Source organism: Oncorhynchus keta, chromosome 17, assembly GCF_023373465.1.
Source record: "Oncorhynchus keta strain PuntledgeMale-10-30-2019 chromosome 17, Oket_V2, whole genome shotgun sequence".
Taxonomy (NCBI): domain Eukaryota; kingdom Metazoa; phylum Chordata; class Actinopteri; order Salmoniformes; family Salmonidae; genus Oncorhynchus; species Oncorhynchus keta.
Genome location: NC_068437.1, coordinates 45164977 through 45189318, shown reverse-complemented (window position 1 = coordinate 45189318; position 24342 = coordinate 45164977). Strand labels below are relative to the sequence as shown.

Genomic DNA, 24342 nt, shown 5'->3' with positions numbered 1-24342 from the left:
TGACATTGAGTAGTGTACCACCGCAGTCACCGGCTTCATCAATAAGTGCATATGACGATGTCATCCCCACATTGACCATACGTACATATCCCAACCAGAAGCAACAGGCAACATCCACACTGAGCTGAAGGCTAGAGCTGCCGCTTTCAAGGAGCGGGAAACTAATCCAGACGCTTATAAGAAATCCCGCTATGCCCTCAGACGACCCATCAAACAGGAAAAGCGTCAGTACAGGACTAAGATTGAATCCTACTACACTGGCTCTGACACTCATCTGATGTGGCAGGGTGTGGTAGACTATTACGGACTACAAAGGGAAACCCAGCCGCAAGCTGCCCAGTGACGCAAGCCTCCCAGATTAGCTAAATGCCTTTTATGCTCACTTCAAGAAAAGCAAAACTGATGCATGCATGAGAGCACCAGCTATTCCGGACGATCATGCTCTCCGTAGCTGATGTGGTTAAGACCTTTAAACAGGTCAACAGGGAACACCTATATGAGAATGTTGTTCATTGACAACAGCTCAGCGTTCAACACCATAGTGTCCACAAAGCTCATCACTAAGCTAAGGACCCTGGGACTAAACACCTCCCTCCGCAACTGGATCCTGGAATTCCTGACATGCCGCCCTCAGGTGGTAAGGGTAGGCACCAACACATCTGCCACGCTAATCCTCAACACGGGGGCCCCTCAGGGGTGCATGATTAGTCCCCTCCTGTACTCCCTGTTCACCCATGACTACATGGCCAAGCACGACTCAAACACTATCTTTAAGTTTGCTGATGACACAACAGTGTTAGGCTTGATCACCGACAATGATGAGGTAGCCTATAGGGAGTAGGTCAGAGACCTGGCACAAGACAAATGAGTTAATTGTGGACTACAGGAATAGGAAGGCCGAACACGCCCCCATTCACATCAACGGGGCTGTAGTGGAGTAGGTCGAGAGTTTCAAGTTCCTTGGTGTCCATATCACCAACAAAATATCATGGTCCATATCACCAACAAAATATCATGGTCCAAAGACACCAAGACTCTCATGAAGAGGGCACGACAACATATTTTTCCTTTCAGGAGACTGAAAAGATTTGGCTATGAATGGACTATGACATGTTCACATGTATGACAGAAATAGAGAAAGTGTGTAGGTAGGTACAGTATATATATGGCCATGAGTAAGCCTCTCCTCAGTCTTCCTCCACCTCTGTTGTGTCCACGTGCCAGTTCAGCAGGGGTCTCTGCTCTGGAGGGAGGGACGGCTAGATCCTCTGCACCGATTTGGCGGCCAGATGATGTGGGAGGCATGGCCGTGGACTAACCCTAGACACCTATGGAGAGGAGGATAGGAATAGAGTGAGGAAAGGAGAGAGATGAGGAAAAAGGAGGAGAGAGAGAAGGACAAGGAGGAGAGGAGCCTGGTCAAATAATTATCATACTATCGCTCATTAAATTATCATTAGAATCAAGGGGCAGTTCTATGGCGTTAATAACATGGCTGTCGAAGGCTTGATGGACAAAACATGTACATTGTGACTAGTGTTGGCCGTCTTTGTCAAGTAAAAAATAACATGGTAACTGGGGGCGGGGCGTCTGATAATACTACAAATGTTTCAAGAAAATGTTTCTATTCAAAACTGTGTTTTATTTTTAAGTTAGGTTATTCTCTTAGTTGTGTTGTCACGACAGCAGTTAAATGATCAGCCAAAAAAGTTAAATGCAGATAGTTAAATAGTTAACCAAATAGCTACACGGACTAACTATTTAGTAGTAGAGGTTGACCGATTAATCGGAATGGCCGATTAATTAGGGCCGATTTCAAGTTTTCATAACAATAGGACATTGGTATTTTTGGGCACCGATTTTGTCTATTTTTTTATTTTTTTTATTTTTTTTATACCTTTATTTAACAAGGCAAGTCTGTTAAAGAAAACATTCTTATTTTCAATGATGGCCAAGGAACGGTGGGTTAACTGCCTTGTTCAGGAGCAGAACGACAGATTTTCACCTTGTCAGCTCGGGGAACCAATCTTGCAACCTTACAGTTAACTAGTCCAACGCTATTACCACCTGCCTCTCATTGCACTCCACGAGGAGACTGTGTAGTGCCTGTTACACGAATACAGTAGAAGCCAAGGTAAGTTGCTAGCTAGCATTAAACTTATCTTATAAAAAACAATCAATCAATCATAATCACTAGTTATAACTATACATCGTTGATGTTATTACTAGTTTATCTAGCGTGTCCTGCGTTGCATATAATCGATGCAACGCTGGGGGATGATTAAACAAAAGCACATTTGCAAAAAAAACTACAATCGTTGGACGACTGTACCTAACCATAAACACCAATGACTTTCTTAAAATCAATACACAGAAGTATATATTTTTAAACCTGCATATTTAGTTAAATGAAATCCAGGTTAGCAGGCAATATTAACCAGGTGAAATTGTGTCACTTCTCTTGTGTTCATTGCACGCAGAGTCAAGGTATATGCAACAGTTTGGGCAGCCTGGCTCATTGCGAACAAATTTGCCAGAATTTTATATAATTATGCCATAACTTCTTATGGCTGCAGGGGCAGTATTGAGTAGCTTGGATGAAAGGTGCCCATATCAAACGGCCTGCTCCTCAGTCAAGGGGCAGTATTGAGTAGCTCGGATGAAAGTTGCCCATATACAACTGCCTGCTCCTCAGTCATAGTTGCTAATATTTGCATATTATTATTAGTAATGGTATTAGAACACACTCTGAAGTTTCTAAAACTGTTTGAATTATGTCTGTGAGTATAACAGAACTCATGAGAAATTCCATTTCCTGTTTTTTTTTCTGGGGGTGGCAGATTTTCAACCAAGGTCTAATCGAAATTACAGCGAGATATGGATGAGTTTCACTTCCTACGCCTTCCACTAGGATGTCAGCAGTCAATTTAACTTTGTCTGATGACTCCAATGTAAAGGGGGGTCGATTGACACAGGAAATAGTCACCACAGCCGTGAGTGGACCATGCTTTCACCAGGCGCGTTCACAGGGGAAGGACTTGCGTTCCACCGCTCATCTGAAGTAATTCTAATTCTCTGGTTGGAACGTTATTCAAGATATATGAAAACAACATTTTAAAGATTGATTCAGTACATCGTTTGACATGTTTCTATTGACTGTTACGGAACTTTTGGACATTTGGTCACGTTATAGTGGACGCGCTTTGTGACTTTGGAATTGTTTACCAAACGTGCTAACCAAAGTAGCTAATTGGACATAAATAACAGACATTTTTGAACAAATCAAGCATTTATTGTGGACCTAGGATTTCTAGGACTGCATTCTGATGAAGTTCATCAAATGTAAGGAAACATTTATCATGTATTTTCTGGTTTCTGTTGACTCCAACATGGAGGCTAATTTGGCTACTGTTCTGAGCGCCGTTTCAGTTTATTGCATGGGTTGCTTTTTCCGTAAACTTTTTTTGAAATCTGACACAGCAGTTGCATTAAGGAGAGGTATATCTATAATTCCATGTGTATAACTTGTATTATCATCTACATTTATGATGAGTATTTCTGTTGAAACGATGTGGCTATGAAAAATCACTTGATGTTTTTGGAACTAGTGAATCTAACACGCCAAAGTAAACTAAGATTTTTTTATATAAATATTAACTTTATCAAACAAAACATGCATGTATTGTGTAACATTAAGTCCTAGGAGTGTCATCTTATGAAGATAATTCAAGGTTAGTGATTCATTTTATCTTTATTTATGCTTTTTGTGAATGCTATATTTTGCTAGAAAATGGCTGTGCTTATTGTGGTTTGGTGGAGACCTAACATAATCGTTTGTAGTGCTTTCGCTGAAAAGCCTATTTGAAATCGGACACTTTGGTGGGATTAACAACGAGAATAGCTTTAAAATGATATAAGACACATGTATGTTTTAGGAATTGTAATTATGAGATTTCTGTGGTTTGAATTTGGCGCCCTCTATTTTCACTGGTAGTTGTCATATCGATCCCGTTACCGAGATTGCAGCCATAACAAGATAACATTGAAGGTTGTGCAATGTAACAAGAATATTTAGATTTAGGGATGCCACCTGTTAGATAAAATATTGAACGGTTCTGTATTTCACAGAAAAAATTAACGTTTTCGAAATGATAGTTTCCGGATTCAACCATAACATTTCCAAGATGGCGTAGCAGTCAGACGTCTTTGTCCTGTCGTGTCCCTTGTATATATCGTTTTACAGATTTTTCGGCGCATATCCTTTCAAATATTTTGCTAAACCTCAACATCTAAATTACTCTCCTGCAACCCGCATCACCCAATGTGGCATGGATCTGCTTTTTTCCAATAAAGTATTTATATTTACTTAGAATCCGGAATCCTTCACCTGAAGCTAGCCAGCTAACAACTAGCAAATCAGTCAGCAAACCATTGCCAGCGGTCATCAGCTAACCTTCAGCTTGGAAAGCTCTCGTCAGTTCAAACAACGTGACTCTAACCAGAGCATACCGGACCTGTTATTTTTATCCCCGGATTCCTACCGCAAACTGAACATTTTCATCTGGATCTTCACAACTAGCTAACCGCAATCCCGGATGACTACTCCTGGCTAGTGTTTCCATCCCAGAGCAAGCACGGATTAGCTTGAAGCTAGCCCTGCCAGGGCTCCTGTGGTACCCACAAAGTATACTCCTGGGCTACAATATTCGGACCCCTTCTTCTACAGCCGGTACGGGGCATGGAACCCCGCAAATCCCCTACGACTGGAATACCGACATAATCTGCCCGAGGACTCCAACAGGCCCCTTAGGCGTGAAGCCCGCTGAAGGCCCATTATGCTAACCAGCTAGGCCTCCTAGCTACTTGGAACCCTACTAATTACACGACTGGTCTATCGACTTCACCGCATGAAGAGGCAAAAACAGACTTACCTCCTTTGCGACGTCCCCAAAAGGCTAACTTTCTAGCCCCTGCTATCTGCTTGCTTGCTAACCCAGTCTGCTAGCTGCTAGCTTTCCTGGCACGGTCTGCTAACTGCTAGCTTGCCTTTCCTGTCTGCTAACTGCTAGCCCTTGCTAACTGCTTGCTTGCTAACCCGGTCTGCTAACTGCTAGCCCCTGCTAACTGCTTGCTAACCCAGCCTGCTAACTGCTAGCTTGCCCCGGTCTAGTAACTGCTAGTTGCCGGCCCCGGCCTGCTAACTGCTAGCTTACCTGCCCAGTCTGTAACTGCTAACCCATGCTAACTGCTTGCTTGCTAACCCGGCCTGCTAACTGCTAGCTTTCCCCGGTCTACTAGCTGCTAGCTTTCCCCGGTCTACTAGCTGCTAGCTTGTTTAGTCCCAGCCTACTAACTGTTAGCTTGTTAGCCTGCTAACTGTCTGAATCGCCGTGTCCCCAGCCAGCCCAACCACTCACTGGACCCATATGTTCACTTGGCTACGCATGCCTCTCTCTAATATCAATATGCCTTGTCCATTACTGTCCTGGTTAGTGATTATTGTCTTATTTCACTGTAGAGCCTCTAGCCATGCTCAATATGCCTTAACCAACCATGTTGTTTCACCTCCTACATATGCGATGACATCACCTGGTTTAAACATCTCTCTCTTCATTACTCAATGCCTACGTTTACATCAATGTACTCACATCCCACCTTACCTTTGTCTGTACACTATGCCTTGAATCTAGGCTATCGTGCCCAGAAACCTGCTCCTTTTACTCTCTCTCTTCTGAACGTGCTAGATAGACAGTTCGTATAGTCTTTAGCCGTACCCTTATCCTACTTCTGCTCTGTTCCTCTGGTGATGTGGAGGTTAATCCAGGTCCTGCAGTGCCTAGCTCCACTCCCACCCCCCAGGTGCTCTCATTTGTTGACTTCTGTAAACGTAAAAGCCTTGGTTTCACGCATGTTAACATTAGAAGCCTACTCCCTAAGTTTGTTTTACTCACTGCTTTAGCACACTCTGCCAACCCAGATTTCTTAGCCGTGTCTGAATCCTGGCTTAGGAAAACCACCAAAAACCCTGAAATCTCCATTGCTAACTATAACGTTTTCCGCCAAGATAGAACTGCCAAAGGGGGCGGTGTTGCAATCTACTGCAAAGATAGCCTGCAGAGTTCTGTATTACTATCTAAGTCTGTACCCAAACAATTTGAGCTTCTACTTCTAAAAATGCACCTTTCCAGAAACAAGTCTCTCACTGTTGCCGCTTGCTATAGACCTCCCTCTGCCCCCAGCTGTGCCCTTGATACCATATGTGAATTGATTGCCCCCCATCTATCTTCTGAGCTCGTGCTACTAGGTGACCTAAACTGGGACATGCTTAACACCCCGGCCATCCTACAAACTAAGCTTGATGCCCTCAATTTCACACAAATTATCAATGAACCTACCAGGTACAACCCCAAATTAGTAAACACGGGCACCCTCATAAATGTCATCCTAACTAATTCGCCCTCCAAATACACCTCTGCTGTTTTCAATCAAGATCTCAGCGATCACTGCCTCATTGCCTGCGTCCGTAATGGGGCTGCGACCAAACGACCACCCCGCATCACTGTCAAACGCTCCCTGAAACACTGCTGCGAGCAGGCCTTTCTAATCGACCTGAACAGGGTATCCTGGAATGAAATTGACCTCATCCCGTCAGTAGATGATGCCTGGCTATTCTTTAAAAGTGCCTTCCTCACCATCTTAAATAAGCATGCCCCGCTCAAAAAAATGTAGAACGAGGAATAGATATAGTCTATGGTTCACTCCAGACCTGTCTGCCCTTGACCAGCACAAAAACATCCTGTGGCGTTCTGCATTAGCATCGAATAGCCCCCGTGAAATGTAACTTTTCAGGGAAGTTAAGAACAAATATACACAGGCAGTTAGAAAAGCTAAGGCAAGCTTTTTCAAACAGAAATTTGCATCCTGTAGTACTAACTCAAAAAGTTCTGGGACACTGTAAAGTCCATGGAGAATAAGAGCACTTCCTCCCAGCTGCCCACTGCTCTGAGGCTAGGAAACACTGTCACCACCGATAAATCCACTATAATTGAGAATTTGCACGGCTGGCCATGCTTTCCACATGGCTACCCTTACCCCGGTCAACTGCCCGGCATCCTCCACAGCAAACCGCCAAAGCCCCCACCATTTCTCCTTTACCCAAATCCAGATAGCTGATGTTCTGAAAGAGCTGCAAAATCTGGACCCCTACAAATCAGGACCTTCAGGACAATCTGGACCTTCTCTTTCTAAAATTATCTGCCCAAATTTTTGCAACCCCTATTACTAGCCTGTTCAACCTCTCACGGTCATCCCCCTCTTCAAAGGGGGTGACACTATAGAGACCTGCTACAGAACTGCCACAGACCTATATCTATCCTACCCTGTCTTTCTAAGGTCTTCGAAAGCCAAGTTAACAAACAGATTACTGACCATTTCGAATCCCACCAAACCTTCTCCGCTATGCAATCTGGTTTCAGAGCTGGTCATGGGTGCACCTCAGCCACGCTCAAGGTTCTAAACGACATCATAACCGCCATCGATAAGAGACATTACTGTGCAGCCATATTCATCGACCTGGCCATGGCTTTCGACTCTGTCAATCACAACATTCTTATTGGCAGACTCGACAGCCTTGGTTTCTCAAATGATTGCCTCGCCTGGTTTACCAACTACTTCTCTGATAGAGTTCAGTGTGTCAAATCGGAGGGCCTGTTGTTTGGACCTCTGACAGTCTCTATGGGTGTGCCACAGGGTTCAATTCTAGGGCCGACTCTCTTTTCTGTATACATCAATGATGTTGCTATTGTTGACTTAGAATACGTGGACAACTACAAATACCTGGGTGTCTGGTTAGACTGTAAACTCTCCGTCCAGACTCACATTAAGCATCTCCAATCCAAAATTAAATCTAGAATCGGCTTCCTATATCACAACAAAGCATCCTTCACTCATACTGCCAAACATACCCTCGTAAAACTGACCATCCTACCGATCCTCGACTTCGGTGATGTCATCTATACAATAGCCTCCAACACTCTACTCAACAAACTGGATTCAGTCTATCACAGTGCCATCCATTTTGTCACCAAAGTCCCATACACTACCCACCATTGTGACCTGTACGCTCTCGTTGGTTGGCCCTCGCCAAACCCACTGGCTACAGATTATCTACAAGTCTCTGCGAGGTAAAGCCCCGCCTTACCTCAGCTCACTTGTCACCATAGCAGCACCCACACGTGGCACGCACTTCAGCAGGTATATCTCACTGGTCACCCCCAAAGCCAATTCCTCCTTTGGTCGTCTTTCCTTCCAGTTCGCTGCTGCCCATGACTGGAACGAATTGCAAAAATCTCTGTAGCTGGAGACCCCCATTCCCTCACTAGCTTTAATCACCAGCTGTCAGAGCAGCTTACAGATCACTGCACCTGTACATAGCCCACCTATCTACCTACCTCATCCCCATACTGGTATTTATTTATTTATTTTGCTCCTTTGCACCCCAGTATCTCTACCTGCACATTCATCTTCTGCCGATCTACCATTCCAGCGTTTAATTGCTACATTGTAATTACTTCGCCACCATGGCCTATTTATTTCCTTAACTTACCTCATTTGCACTCACTGTACATAGAGGTTTTGTTTTCTTTTGTTCTACAGTATTATTGACTATGTTTGGTTTATTCCATGTGTAACTCTGTGTTGTTGTATGTGTCGAATTGCTATGGTTTATCTGGGCCAGGTCGCAGTTGCAAATGAGAACTTGTTCTCAACTAGCCTACCTGGTTAAATAAAGTTGAAATTTAAAATAAAATAAAAATGTAATTACATTTTAATGACCAAAGGCTCGTATTTCTGTGTGTTATGTTATAATTAAATCTATGATTTGATAGAGCAGTCTGACTGAGCGATGGTAGGCAGCAGCAGGCTCGTAAGCATTCATTCAAACAGCACTTTCGTGCGTTTTGCCAGCAGCTCTTCGCAAGCACAGGGCTGTTTATGACTTCAAGCCTATCAGCCTAATGGCTGGTGTAACCGATGTGAAATGACTAGCTAATTAGCAGGGTGCGCGCTAATAGCGTTTCAAACGTCACTCGCTCTGAGACTTGGAGTAGTTATTCCGCTTGCTCTGCAAGGGCCTCGTCTTTTGTGGAGCGATGGGTAACACTGCTTCGAGTGTGGCTGTTGTCGATGTGTTCCTGGTTCGAGCCCAGGTAGTGGCGAGGAGAGGGACGGAAGCTATACTGCTACATTGGCAATACTATAGTGCCTATACGATCATCCAATAGTCAAAGGTATATGAAATACAAATGGTATAGAGAGAAATAGTCCTACAATTCCTATAATAACTACAACCTAAAACTTCTTACCTGGGAATATTGAATTCTCATGTTAAAAGGAACCACCAACTTTCATATGTTCTCATGTTCTGAGCAACATGGCACATATTGCACTTTTACTTCTCCAACACTTTGTTTTTGAATTATTTAAACCAAATTGAACATGTTTCATTATTTATTTGAGGCTAAATGTATTTTTAATGATGTATTATATTAAGTTAAAATAAGTTGTCTTTCAGTATTGTTGTAATTGTCATTATTACAAATAAATAAATAAAAATTGGCCGATTAATCGGTATCGTCTTTTTCTTTGGTCCTCCAATAATCGGTATCGGCGTTGAAAAATCATAATCGGTCGACCTCTATTTAGTAGTCTTAAGCCTTCTATCCCCAAGCCATAAGACTGCTTCATTGTTAGTTAAATAGTTAACCAAATAGCTACCCAGACTACTTGCCCTTTTTGCACTAACTTTTTTGACTCATCACATGCACTGCTGCTACTGTTTATTATCTATCCTGTTGCCTAGTCACTTTATCCCATGTGTATATGTGTACAAGTTACAAGTTATCATTACATTGTGCATTTATTATTACTTTTATTATTTTCTGTTATTTATTTTCTATTATTTCTCTGTTTTCTTTCTCTCTGTATTGTTGGGAAGGGCTCATAAGTAAGCATTTCACTGTTAGTCTATACCTGTTTTTATTTGATTTTATGAAGAAAAAAAATGATGTTGGATCGACTACTAAATATTTGGTTTGTTATTCTTTTCCCACATAATCATGTCTCTGTCAATTAATCAGTGAGCACAAGGTTTACAAAACACACGGGCAAATGTCAACTGCTAATAATGATGCCTGTTATCTTACAAAAGGCCTGTTATTTTGCCTAGAAATGAGAAACACAATAATAATTTGGTTAATCTTGACGGTAAGGCTGAGCTTGGCTCATGCCTCAGGGCTTGTTCAGTGAGTAAGAAATGCCACCCTATTCCCTACATAGTACACTATTGACCAACGCCCTATGGACCCTGGCACAGGTCGTGCAGGGCAGGTGCTCAAATTGAATAGCTAGAACCAAAGATGAAAGGGAGTTAGTATATTTACATGAACCACTACTGGAGTGGGCTATAACATCTGATCTTCGCTAATGTAGGCTAGATCAGGATTTCTCAAAGTGGGGTCCATGGAGTCCCCTGGGGTCTGCAGCCAGATTTCAAAATATACAATGTAATATTATTAAGGCAGAATGCCGCTGTTTAATATGAATACCAAATCATTTTTAGGTAACAAATAAATACGTTACGATAATAGTTTTCACCTGTCTTTGTGCTTGTCTCCACCCCCCTTCATGTGTCGCCCATCTTCCCCATTATCCCCTGTGTATTTATGCCTAAACGAACTGTTGCCTGTTCGTTTTGTTCGTAGAACCTACCAGTGTTTTCCACCTTGCTCCTGTCTTATCTAAGTTCCTGTTTTTCTGCCTGTCCTGAGTCTGCCTGCCGTCCTGTACTTTTGCCCCACTACTCTGGAATTACCGACCTCTGCCTGACCTGACCCTGAGCCTGCCTGCCATCCTGTACTTTTGCCCCACTACTCTGGAATTACCGACCTCTGCCTGACCTGACCCTGAGCCTGCCTGCCGTCCTGTACTTTTGCCCCACTACTCTGGAATTACCGACCTCTGCCTGACCTGAGCCTGCCTGCCGTCCTGTACTTTTGCCCCACTACTCTGGAATTACCGACCTCTGCCTGACCTGACCCTGAGCCTGCCTGCCGTCCTGTACTTTTGCCCCACTACTCTGGAATTACCGACCTCTGCCTGACCTGACCCTGAGCCTGCCTGCCGTCCTGTACTTTTGCCCCCACTACTCTGGAATTACCGACCTCTGCCTGACCTGACACTGAGACTGCCTGCCGTCCTGTACCTTTGCCCCTGTTGTTGTAATAAACATTGTTACTTCGACACAGTCTGCATCTGGGTCTTACCTTAAACGTGATACTGGTGGGGAGGGGGAAATGTAAAACTACCTGTTATTGGCAGAGAGGTTTGAAACTCGCTTTGATATTGGTCTATTAACCAATTCCACCTGGTGATGTCACCAGGCAAGCTGAAACTTCCGCCCATGCAAACCTGCTGATTAGAAGGTCCTGTGTAGATTGTACTTTCAACCAGCAACTATCAGAAAATGACACTGATCAAATGTTTTCACACTTTTACAGAGTTTGGTTCATCATTTGTTGTACAATTGTACAATATGGTACAAAACACAGGAAAAACTGAATTTTGACTGCACTGGGCTAAAAGTAGTGTACTATATAGGGAATGGGGTGTTATTTCAGACACAGATGAGAAGAAGGCCTTTCTGATTGGCTCCTGTGGTAGTACATGTCCTGGGGGGTGATGACAGCACCACATAGGCCTCTGGCCATGGCTAATTGTGAAAATGTTTGAACCACCAAAACCGCTGTAGTTTAAAAACTCAGTGGATTATGCTAAATCAATGATGCACGTTCGTCATTGAACTACACTTCTTCCTGACTGATGAGCTTTAGGATACAACAAGTGGATTTGGAAAGAATTCATATTAAATAGAATATCATATTCCTTTAAAAATGACTTTGGTCCATGGTTCATTGCTGGGGTTTCGGCACCAAAAATATATCTATAATTATGGTCAAGATTTCCAGATATTATAGTACCAGACAGAACAACCAGAACAGTGCCACTCCATGAGATGCTGTACATTACAGAACCTTCCTTCAATATTCCCCTAATACATTCCACATCAAGCCATCTCTCGTGCAGCAGCAGCACGTTGAGCAAGTGGAGCTTTAGAGTTGAGCTCTGGCCTGGGGATCAGTGTCATTCTCACAGGAGCCACCAGAAAGTATTCTATTCCACAGAGGAGAGGTGTCAAAGAGAAACAGAGGTTGTGTCTCAAATGGCACTAAAGAGCCCTATGAGCCATGGTTAAAAGTAGTGCACTTATGGTACATTTCCATCAAGGATTTACTCCAGTGTTTCACCCAAAAGGCTCAGACTTTTGTGTTTCCACCTTCACAGCCTGTCCCCAGTGTATCACTGGGCTGTGGCTTCAGTGGACCTGCTCTGCCTAGGTCCTTGTCGATGGTACATTTCTGCCGGCATTTACATAACAATGGCTAACTGTGAACACGGGTTAACATCTTCCACAGTTAACACCTTCTCAAAAAGAACTGTGTTGCAGGGGTTGTTGATTCTGCTGTTGATTGTGCCTCTATTACAGTAAAAACTTCACAGAGGGCAAGCACTGGACCACCTGCATGAGCTATCGCTGGGTGTCAGCTTACTGCATTGAAGCAGGCCGTGCTAAATCAAGCCAATAAACAATGGTATAGAGGGTGAGGACAGAATGATATATTGGTCCTGTATTGCAAGGAGCCAAATCCCAGGAAAGACCCCTGAGCAATACAGTACAGAATGACGCTAGTCCAGGCCACTGAGTCAAACTGAGAGGCCATAATGGACAACTAACCTTCCAATACTGAATACCTGCACTAAAGTGAGTGTGTGCTATGTGTTTCAAATCAAATATAATTTCATTGGTCACAACACATATTTAGCAGATGTTATTGTGGGTGTAGTGAAATGCTTGTGTCTTCTTAAATGAGTTGGACGTGAGGGATATACTAGAGACACCCGACCAGGCCCAGATCCCCGTGGTTCGCTGGAGAAGGAAACGGAGGTTTCATGGAAAGAGATCAGGGTACATTGTGAGGATCAGGTGACGAGTGGCTCTTTTGACCTTGCCTTCCATTCTGCTAGCTAAAGTTAAATTGCGGGAAAATAAATGGGACGAACTGAAAGCATGTACAGTTGAAGTCAAAGTTTACATACCACTCCACAGAATTCTTGTTAACAAACTATAGTTTTGGAAAGTTGGTTAGGACATTTACTTTGTGCATGACACAAGTACATTTTCCAACAATTGTTTACAGACAGATTATTTAACTTATAATTCACTGTATCACTATTGCAGTGGGTCAGACGTTTACATAGACTTTTAAACATCTTGTAAAATTCCAGATAATTATGTCATGGCTTTAGAAGCTTCTGATAGGCTAATTGACATAATTTGAGTCAAATGGAGGTGTACCTGTGGATGTATTTCAATGCCTACCTTCAAACTCAGTGCCTCTTTGCTTGACATCATGGGAAAATCCAAAGAAATCAGTCAAGACCTCAGAAAAAACATTGTCGACCTCCACAAGTCTGGTTCATACTTGGGAGCAATTTCCAAACGCCTGAAAGTACCACTTTAATCTGTACAAACAATAGTACGCAAGTATAAACACCATGGGACCACGCAGCCGTCATACCACTCAAGAAGGAGACGCGTTCTGTCTCCTAGAGATGAACGTACTTTGGGGCGAAAAGTGCAAATCAATCCCAGAACAACAGCAAAGGACCTTGTGAAGATGCTGGAGGAAACAGGAACAAAAGTATCTGTATCCACAGTAAAACAAGTCCTATATCGACATAACCTGAAAGGCCGCTCAGCAAGGAAGAAGCCACTGCTCCAAAATCGCCATAAAAAAGCCAGACTACGGTTTGCAACTGCACATGGGGACAAAGATCCTACTTTTTGGAGAAAAGTCCTCCAGTCTGATGAAAGAAAAATAGAACTGTTTGGCTATAATGACCATCTTTATGTTTGGAGGAAAAAGGGGGAGGCTTGCAAGCCGAAGAACACCATCCCAACCGTGAAGCACAGGTGTGGCAGCATCATGTTGTCGGGGTGCTTTGCTGCAGGAGGGACTGGTGCACTTCACAAAATAGATGGCATCATGTCATGAGGGAGGAAAATTATGTGGATATATTGAAGCAACATCTCAAGACATCAGTCAGGAAGTTAAAGCTTGGTCACAAATAGGTCTTCCATATGGACAATGACCCCAAGCATACTTCCAAAGTTGTAGCAAAATGGCTTAAGGACAACAAAGTCAAGGTATTGGAGTGGCCATCACAAAGCCCTGACCTCAATCCTATGGAAAATGTGTTGGCAGAACTGAAAAATTTGTTTGCGAGCAAGGAGGCCTACAAACCTGACTCAGTTACACCAACTCTGTCAGGTGGAATGGGACAAAATTCACCCAACTTATTGTGAGAAGCTTGTGGAAGGCTACCCAAAACGTTTGACCCAAGTTAGACAATTTAAAGGCAATGCTACCAAATACTAATTGAGTATATGTAAACTTCTGACCCATTGGGAATGTGATGAAAGAAATACAAAAAATGAAATAAATAATTCTCTCTACTATTATTCTGACATTTCACATTCCTAAAAAAAAGTGGTGATCCTAACTGACCTAAAACTGATTTTTTTAACTAGGATTAAATGTCAGGAATTGTGAAAAACCGAGCTTAAATGTAGTTGGCTAAGGTGTATGTAAACTCCAAACATCAACTATATATGCTACCAACGGTACATTAAAAACTAATATCTTGTGTTTCACCGAGTTGTGACTGAACGATGATATAAAGAACATACAGCATTTTACACTCCATCAGCAGAACAGAACAGTAGCTTCTGGAATGAAAATGGGCAGGGGCCTATGCATATAAACTCAGAAATAAAGAAACGTTCCTTTTTCGGGACGTCCTCGCAGTGGCAGACCACGTGTAACAACACCTGCACAGGATCGGTACATCTGAACAGCACACCTGCGGGACAGGTACAGGATGGCAACAACAACTACCCAAGTTAAACCAGGAACGCACAATCCCTCCATCAGTGCTCAGACTGTCTGCAATAGGCTGAGAGAGGCTGGACTGAGGGCTTGTAGGCCTGTTGTAAGGCAAGTCCTCACCAGACATCACCGGCAACAACGTTGACTATGGGCACAAACCCACCCTCGCCGGACCAGATAGGACTGTCAAAAAGTGCTCTTCACTGACGAGTCGCGGTTTGTCTCACCAGGAGTGATGGTTGGATTATGCATTTATCGTTGAAAGAATGAGCGTTACACTGAGGCCTGTACTCTGGAGCGGGATCGATTTGGAGGTGGAGGGTCCGTCATGGTCTGGGGTGGTGTGTCACAGCATCATCGGACTGAGCTTGTTGTCATTGCAGGCAATCTCAACGCTGTGCGTTACAGGGAAGACGTCCTCCTCCCTCATGTGGTAGCCTTCCTTCCTGACATGACCCTCCAGCATGACAATGCCACCAGCATGATTTCCTGCAAGACAGGAATGTCAGTGTTGTGCCATGGCCAGCGAAGAGCCCGGATCTCAAACAAATTGAGCATGTCTTGGACCTGTTGGATCGGAGGGTGAGGGCTAGGGCCATTCCCCCCCAGAAATGTCCGGGAACTTGCAGGTTCCTTGGTGGAAGAGTCGGGTAACATCTCACAGCAGGAACTGGCAAATCTGGTGCAGTCCATGAGGAGGAGATGCACTGCAGTACTTAATGCAGCTGGTGGCCACTGTTACTTTATTTGGACCCCCCCTGCGCTCAGGGACACATTATTACATTTCTGTTAGTCACATGTCTGTGGAACTTGTTCAGCTTATGTCTCAGTTGTTGAATCTTATGTTCATACAAATATTTACACATGTTAAGTTTGCTGAAAATAAACGCAGTTGACAGTAAGAGGACATTTTTTTTTTTTTTAAAGAGTTTATGCAAACAATAGCTGGTGCATGATATCTAAGGAAGTCTCAAGGTTTTGCTCGCCTGAGGTAGAGTATCTCATGATACGCTGTACACAACACTATCTACCTAGAGAGTTTTCATCTGTTCATACCACCACAGACCGACGCTGGCACTAACCCGTACTCAATGAGTTGTATTCCGCTATAAGCAAACAGGAAAACGGTCCTCCAGAGTCGGCACTCCTAGTGGCTGGAGACTTTAATGCAGTGAACTTAAATCAGTTTTACCTAATTTCTATCAGCATGTTAAAGCTCTCCCTCGTCCCCTCCATTTGGCAAATCTGACCATAATTCTATCCTCCGGATTCCTGCTAACAAGGAAAAATTTAAGTAGGAAGCACCAGTGACTCGGTCTATAAAAAGTGGTCAGATGAAGCAGATGCTAAACTACAGGACTGTGTTGCTAGCACAGACTGGAAAATGTTCGGGATCAGTCACTGGCTTTATCAATAATTGCATCGAGGACGTCGTCCCCACAGTGACTGTACGTACATATCCCAACCAGAAGCCAAACTTCACAGAGGGCAAGCACTGGACCACCTGCATGAGCTATCGCTGGGTGTCAGCTTACTGCATTGAAGCAGGCCGTGCTAAATCAAGCCAATAAACAATGGTATAGAGGGTGAGGACAGAATGATATATTGGTCCTGTATTGCAAGGAGCCAAATCCCAGGAAAGACCCCTGAGCAATACAGTACAGAATGACGCTAGTCCAGGCCACTGAGTCAAACTGAGAGGCCATAATGGACAACTAACCTTCCAATACTGAATACCTGCACTAAAGTGAGTGTGTGCTATGTGTTTCAAATCAAATATAATTTCATTGGTCACAACACATATTTAGCAGATGTTATTGTGGGTGTAGTGAAATGCTTGTGTCTTCTTAAATGAGTTGGACGTGAGGGATATACTAGAGACACCCGACCAGGCCCAGATCCCCGTGGTTCGCTGGAGAAGGAAACGGAGGTTTCATGGAAAGAGATCAGGGTACATTGTGAGGATCAGGTGACGAGTGGCTCTTTTGACCTTGCCTTCCATTCTGCTAGCTAAAGTTAAATTGCGGGAAAATAAATGGGACGAACTGAAAGCATGTACAGTTGAAGTCAAAAGTTTACATACCACTCCACAAAATTCTTGTTAACAAACTATAGTTTTGGAAAGTTGGTTAGGACATCTACTTTGTGCATGACACAAGTACATTTTCCAACAATTGTTTACAGACAGATTATTTAACTTATAATTCACTGTATCACTATTGCAGTGGGTCAGACGTTTACATAGACTTTTAAACATCTTGTAAAATTCCAGATAATTATGTCATGGCTTTAGAAGCTTCTGATAGGCTAATTGACATAATTTGAGTCAAATGGAGGTGTACCTGTGGATGTATTTCAATGCCTACCTTCAAACTCAGTGCCTCTTTGCTTGACATCATGGGAAAATCCAAAGAAATCAGTCAAGACCTCAGAAAAAACATTGTCGACCTCCACAAGTCTGGTTCATACTTGGGAGCAATTTCCAAACGCCTGAAAGTACCACTTTAATCTGTACAAACAATAGTACGCAAGTATAAACACCATGGGACCACGCAGCCGTCATACCACTCAAGAAGGAGACGCGTTCTGTCTCCTAGAGATGAACGTACTTTGGGGCGAAAAGTGCAAATCAATCCCAGAACAACAGCAAAGGACCTTGTGAAGATGCTGGAGGAAACAGGAACAAAAGTATCTGTATCCACAGTAAAACAAGTCCTATATCGACATAACCTGAAAGGCCGCTCAGCAAGGAAGAAGCCACTGCTCCAAAATCGCCATAAAAAGCCAGACTACGGTTTGCAACTGCACATGGGGACAAAGATCCTACTTTTTGGATAAAAGTCCTCCAGTCTGATGAAAGAAAAATAGAACTGTTTGGCTATAATGACCATCTTTATGTTTGGAGGAAAAAGGGGGAGGCTTGCAAGCCGAAGAACACCATCCCAACCGTGAAGCACAGGTGTGGCAGCATCATGTTGTCGGGGTGCTTTGCTGCAGGAGGGACTGGTGCACTTCACAAAATAGATGGCATCATGTCATGAGGGAGGAAAATTATGTGGATATATTGAAGCAACATCTCAAGACATCAGTCAGGAAGTTAAAGCTTGGTCACAAATAGGTCTTCCATATGGACAATGACCCCAAGCATACTTCCAAAGTTGTAGCAAAATGGCTTAAGGACAACAAAGTCAAGGTATTGGAGTGGCCATCACAAAGCCCTGACCTCAATCCTATGGAAAATGTGTTGGCAGAACTGAAAAATTTGTTTGCGAGCAAGGAGGCCTACAAACCTGACTCAGTTACACCAACTCTGTCAGGTGGAATGGGACAAAATTCACCCAACTTATTGTGAGAAGCTTGTGGAAGGCTACCCAAAACGTTTGACCCAAGTTAGACAATTTAAAGGCAATGCTACCAAATACTAATTGAGTATATGTAAACTTCTGACCCATTGGGAATGTGATGAAAGAAATACAAAAAATGAAATAAATAATTCTCTCTACTATTATTCTGACATTTCACATTCCTAAAAAAAAGTGGTGATCCTAACTGACCTAAAACTGATTTTTTTAACTAGGATTAAATGTCAGGAATTGTGAAAAACCGAGCTTAAATGTAGTTGGCTAAGGTGTATGTAAACTCCAAACATCAACTATATATGCTACCAACGGTACATTAAAAACTAATATCTTGTGTTTCACCGAGTTGTGACTGAACGATGATATAAAGAACATACAGCATTTTACACTCCATCAGCAGAACAGAACAGTAGCTTCTGGAATGAAAAGGGGCAGGGGCCTATGCATATAAACTCAGAAATAAAGAAACGTTCCTTTTTCGGGACGTCCTCGCAGTGGCAGACCACGTGTAACAACACCTGCACAGGATCGGTACATCTGAACAGCACACCTGCGTTAACCAACTACCCAAGTTAAACCAGGAACGCACAATCCCTCCATCAGTGCTCAGACTGTCTGCAATAGGCTGAGAGAGGCTGGACTGAGGGCTTGTAGGCCTGTTGTAAGGCAAGTCCTCACCAGACATCACCGGCAACAACGTTGACTATGGGCACAAACCCACCCTCGCCGGACCAGATAGGACTGTCAAAAAGTGCTCTTCACTGACGAGTCGCGGTTTGTCTCACCAGGAGTGATGGTTGGATTATGCATTTATCGTTGAAAGAATGAGCGTTACACTGAGGCCTGTACTCTGGAGCGGGATCGATTTGGAGGTGGAGGGTCCGTCATGGTCTGGGGTGGTGTGTCACAGCATCATCGGACTGAGCTTGTTGTCATTGCAGGCAATCTCAACGCTGTGCGTTACAGGGAAGACGTCCTCCTCCCTCATGTGGTAGCCTTCCTTCCTGACATGACCCTCCAGCATGACAATGCCACCAGCATGATTTCCTGCAAGACAGGAATGTCAGTGTTGTGCCATGGCCAGCGAAGAGCCCGGATCTCAAACAAATTGAGCATGTCTTGGACCTGTTGGATCGGAGGGTGAGGGCTAGGGCCATTCCCCCCCAGAAATGTCCGGGAACTTGCAGGTTCCTTGGTGGAAGAGTCGGGTAACATCTCACAGCAGGAACTGGCAAATCTGGTGCAGTCCATGAGGAGGAGATGCACTGCAGTACTTAATGCAGCTGGTGGCCACTGTTACTTTATTTGGACCCCCCCTGCGCTCAGGGACACATTATTACATTTCTGTTAGTCACATGTCTGTGGAACTTGTTCAGCTTATGTCTCAGTTGTTGAATCTTATGTTCATACAAATATTTACACATGTTAAGTTTGTTGAAAATAAACGCAGTTGACAGTAAGAGGACATTTTTTTTTAAAGAGTTTATGCAAACAATAGCTGGTGCATGATATCTAAGGAAGTCTCAAGGTTTTGCTCGCCTGGGGTAGAGTATCTCATGATACGCTGTACACAACACTATCTACCTAGAGAGTTTTCATCTGTTCATACCACCACAGACCGACGCTGGCACTAACCCGTACTCAATGAGTTGTATTCCGCTATAAGCAAACAGGAAAACGGTCCTCCAGAGTCGGCACTCCTAGTGGCTGGAGACTTTAATGCAGTGAACTTAAATCAGTTTTACCTAATTTCTATCAGCATGTTAAAGCTCTCCCTCGTCCCCTCCATTTGGCAAATCTGACCATAATTCTATCCTCCGGATTCCTGCTAACAAGGAAAAATTTAAGTAGGAAGCACCAGTGACTCGGTCTATAAAAAAGTGGTCAGATGAAGCAGATGCTAAACTACAGGACTGTGTTGCTAGCACAGACTGGAATATGTTCCGGGATCAGTCACTGGCTTTATCAATAATTGCATCGAGGACGTCGTCCCCACAGTGACTGTACGTACATATCCCAACCAGAAGCCATGGTTTACAGGCAACATTCGCACTGAGCTTTCAAGCTGGACTCTTACCCGGAAGCTAAAAGAAATCCCGCTATGCCCTCCGACGAACCATCAAACAGGAAAGTGTCAATACAGGACTAAGATCGAATCGTACTACACCAGCTCCGATGCTCGTCTGATGTGGCAGGGCTTGCAAACTATTACAGACTACAAAGGGAAGCACAGCCAAGAGCTGCCCAGTGACACGAGCCTACCAGACGAGCTAAATAATTTATATTCTCGCTTTGAGGCAAGTAACACTGAAACATGCATGAGAGCATCAGCTGTTCCGGACAACTGTGTGATCACGCTCTCCACAGTCGATGTGAGTTAGACCTTTAAATAAGGTCAACATTCACAAGGCTGCAGGTCCTCACCGATTACCAGGACGTGTAATGCGAGCATGCGCTTGCCAACTGGCAAGTGTCTTCACTGACATTTTCAACCTCTCCCTGTCTGAGTCTGTAATATTAGCATGTTTCAAGCAGACCACAATAGTCCCTGTGCCCAAGAACACTAAGGCAACCTGTCTAAATGACTACCGACCGATAGCACTCACATCTGTAGCCATGAAATGCTCTGAAAGGCTGGTCATGGCTCACATCAACACCATTATCCCAGAAACCCTAGACCCACTCCAATTTGCATACCGCACCAACATATCCACAGATGATGCAATCTCTATTGCACTCCACACTGCCCTTTCCCACCTGGACAAAAGGAACACCTATGTGAGAATGTTATTAATTGACTACAGCTCAGCGTTCAACACCATAGTGCCCTCAAAGCTCATCAATAAGCACCTCCCTCTGCAACTGGATCCTGGACTTCCTGACGGACCGCCCCCCCAGTTGGTAAGGGCCATGCTGTACTCCTTGTTCACTCATGACTGCACGGCCAGGCACACCTCCAGCACCATCATTAAGTTTGCTAATGACACAACAGTGGTAGGTCTGATCACCGACAATGACGAGACAGACTATAGGGAGGAGGTCAGAGACCTGACTGTGTGGTACCAGGACAACAACCTCTTCCTCAATGTGATCAAGACAAAGGAGATGATTGTGGACTACAGGAATAGAAGGACCGAGCACGTCCCCATTCTCATCGACAGGGCTGTAGTGGAGCAGGTTGAGAGCTTCAAGTTCCTGGATGTCCACATCATCAACAAACTAACATGGTGCAAGCACAACATGACAGTTGTGAATAGGGCACGACAAAACGTGTTCCCCCTCAGGAGACTGAAAAGATTTGGCATGGGTCCTCAGATTCTCAAAAGGTTTTGCAGCTGCACCACTGCAGTATGACGAGTTCCATCACTGCCTGGTATGGCACCTGCTCGGCCTTCGACCGCAAGGCACTACAGATGGTAGTGCGTATGACCCAGTACATCACTGGGGCCAAGCTTCCTGCTATCCAGGACCTCTACACAAGGCGGTGTCAGAGGAAGGCCCTAAAAATTCCCAAAGACTCCAGCCATCCTAGTCATAGACTGTTCTCCCTGCTACCGCACGGCAAACGGTACCGGAGCACCAAGTCTAGGTCCAAGATGCTTCTAAACAGCTTCTTCCACCAAGCCATAAGACTCCTGAACAGCTAATCAAATGGCTACCCAGACTATTTGCATCCCCCCACACTGCTGCTACTCTCTGTTATTATCTATGCATAGTCACTTTAATAACTCCTACATGTACATAATTACCTCAATTACCTCGACACCGGTGCCCCCCACACATTGACACATTGACTCTGTACCGATACCCCCTGTATATAATCCCGCTATTGTTATTTACTGCTCCTCTTTAATTATTTGTTATTCTTATCTCTTACTTTTATTTAGGTATTTTCTTAAAACTGCATTGTTGGTTAAAACTTCTTATGGCTGTAATCCCGTTAACGGGATGATATGACAACAGCCAGTGAAAATTCAAACCATCAAAAATCTCATAATTAAAAGTCCTCAAACATACATGTATCTTATACCGTTTTAAAGGTAGTCTTGATGTTAATCCCACCACAGTGTCCGATTTCAAAAAGGCTTTACAAACGATTAAATAAGCACCACAAACGATTATGTTAGGTGACCGCCAAACCACAATAAAAACAGCCATTTTCCCGGCCAAAGAGGAGTCACAAAAAGCACAAATAGAGATTAAATTAATCACTAACCTTTGATGATCTTCATTAGATGACACTCATAGGACTTCATGTTACACAATACATGTATGTTTCGTTTGATAAAGTTCATATTTATCAAAATATGAGTTTACATTGGCGAGGTACATTTACTAGTTCCAAAAACATCCAGTGATTTTGCATAGCCACATCATTCAACAGAAATACTCATCATAAACGTAGATGATAATACAAGTTATACATATGGAACTATAGATATACCTCTCCTTAATGCAACCGCTGTGTCTGATTTTTTTAAAACTTTGCGGAATAAGCAAATCATGCAATAATCTGAGACGGCGCTCAGAAGAAATAGTCACAATAGCCGCCTTGTTGGCGTCAACATAAACAAGAAATGACATGATAAATATTCCCTTACCTTTGAGGATCTTCATCTGAAAGCATTCTAGGAATCCCAGGTCCACAATAAATGTTTGTTTTGTTTGATAGTGTCCGTTATTTATGTCCAAACACCTCGCGTTTGGAATACATATCCAAACGCTCATTCTGGTCAGCGTTAAGTCGGACAAAAACTTCAAAAAGTTATATCACAGGTCGAAGACACATTACAAACTAAGTACAGAATCAATCATTAGGATGTTTTTAACGTGTACTGTAGCTTCAATAAAGTTCCAACCGGAGTATTCCTTTGTGTCTTGATGAGCAATGGAACGCAAGTGGATACCATGAGGAATGAGCGTGATCAGAAAATGGCTGACTGCCAGTCACCTCATAGATTCTGCTCTCATTCAGTCCCACAACACAGTAGAAGTCTCATTCAAATTTCTATAGATGGTTGACATCTAGTGGAACCCCTAGGAAGTGCAACATCATTAATATCTCAAGGGGATTTCATTGGGAACTGTGGTGAATACATACGAAGCTCAGATTTCTCACTTCCTGTTTTGATTTCTCCTCAGAATTGTGCCTGCCATATGAGTTCTGTTATACTCACAGACATCATTCAAACAGTTTTAGAAACTTTAGAGTGTTTTCTATCCAATACTACTAATAATATGCATATATTAGCAACTAAGACTGAGGAGCAGGCCGTTTACGTTGGGCAACTTATTCATCCAAGCTACTCAATACTGCCCCCCAGCCATAAGAAGTTTTAAGGGCTTGTAAGTAAGCACTTCACTGTAAGGTCTACACTTGTTGTATTCGGTGCATGTGACAAATACAATTTGACTTGATTTGATGTCAAGAAATATATAAATATTAGAACGAGCAATGCCGGCGTGGCATTGACTAAAATACATTAAAATAGAATACGGTATATAGATATGAAATGAGTAATGAAGTATGTAAACATTATTAAAGTGACTAGTGTTCCATTATTAAAGTGACCAGTGATTCCATGTCTATGTATATAGCGCAGCAGCCTCCAAGGCGCAGGGTTGAGTAACCGGGTGGTAATTTAACAGTCTGATGGCCTTGAGATAGAAGCTGTTTTTCAGTCTCTCGGTCCAAGCTTTGATGCACCTGTGCTGACCTCGCCTTCTGGATGGTAGAAGGGTGAACAGGCCCTGGCTCAGGTGGTTCATGTCCTTGATGATCTTTTTGACCTACCTATGACATCGGGTGCTGTAGGTGTCCTGGAGGGCAGGCAGTGTTCCCCCGGTGATGCGTTCGGCAGACCGCACCACCCTCTGGAGAGCCCTACGGATGCGGGCGGTGCAGTTGCCGTACA

General features: G+C 43.5%; 1 pseudogene; it reads right to left on the bottom strand.

The window, feature by feature from the left end:
• Window positions 1-1187: 1187 nt before the first annotated feature.
• LOC118396045 (mitochondrial inner membrane protease subunit 2-like) overlaps window positions 1188-24342 on the bottom strand; it is a 199278-nt pseudogene continuing 176123 nt past the window's right edge.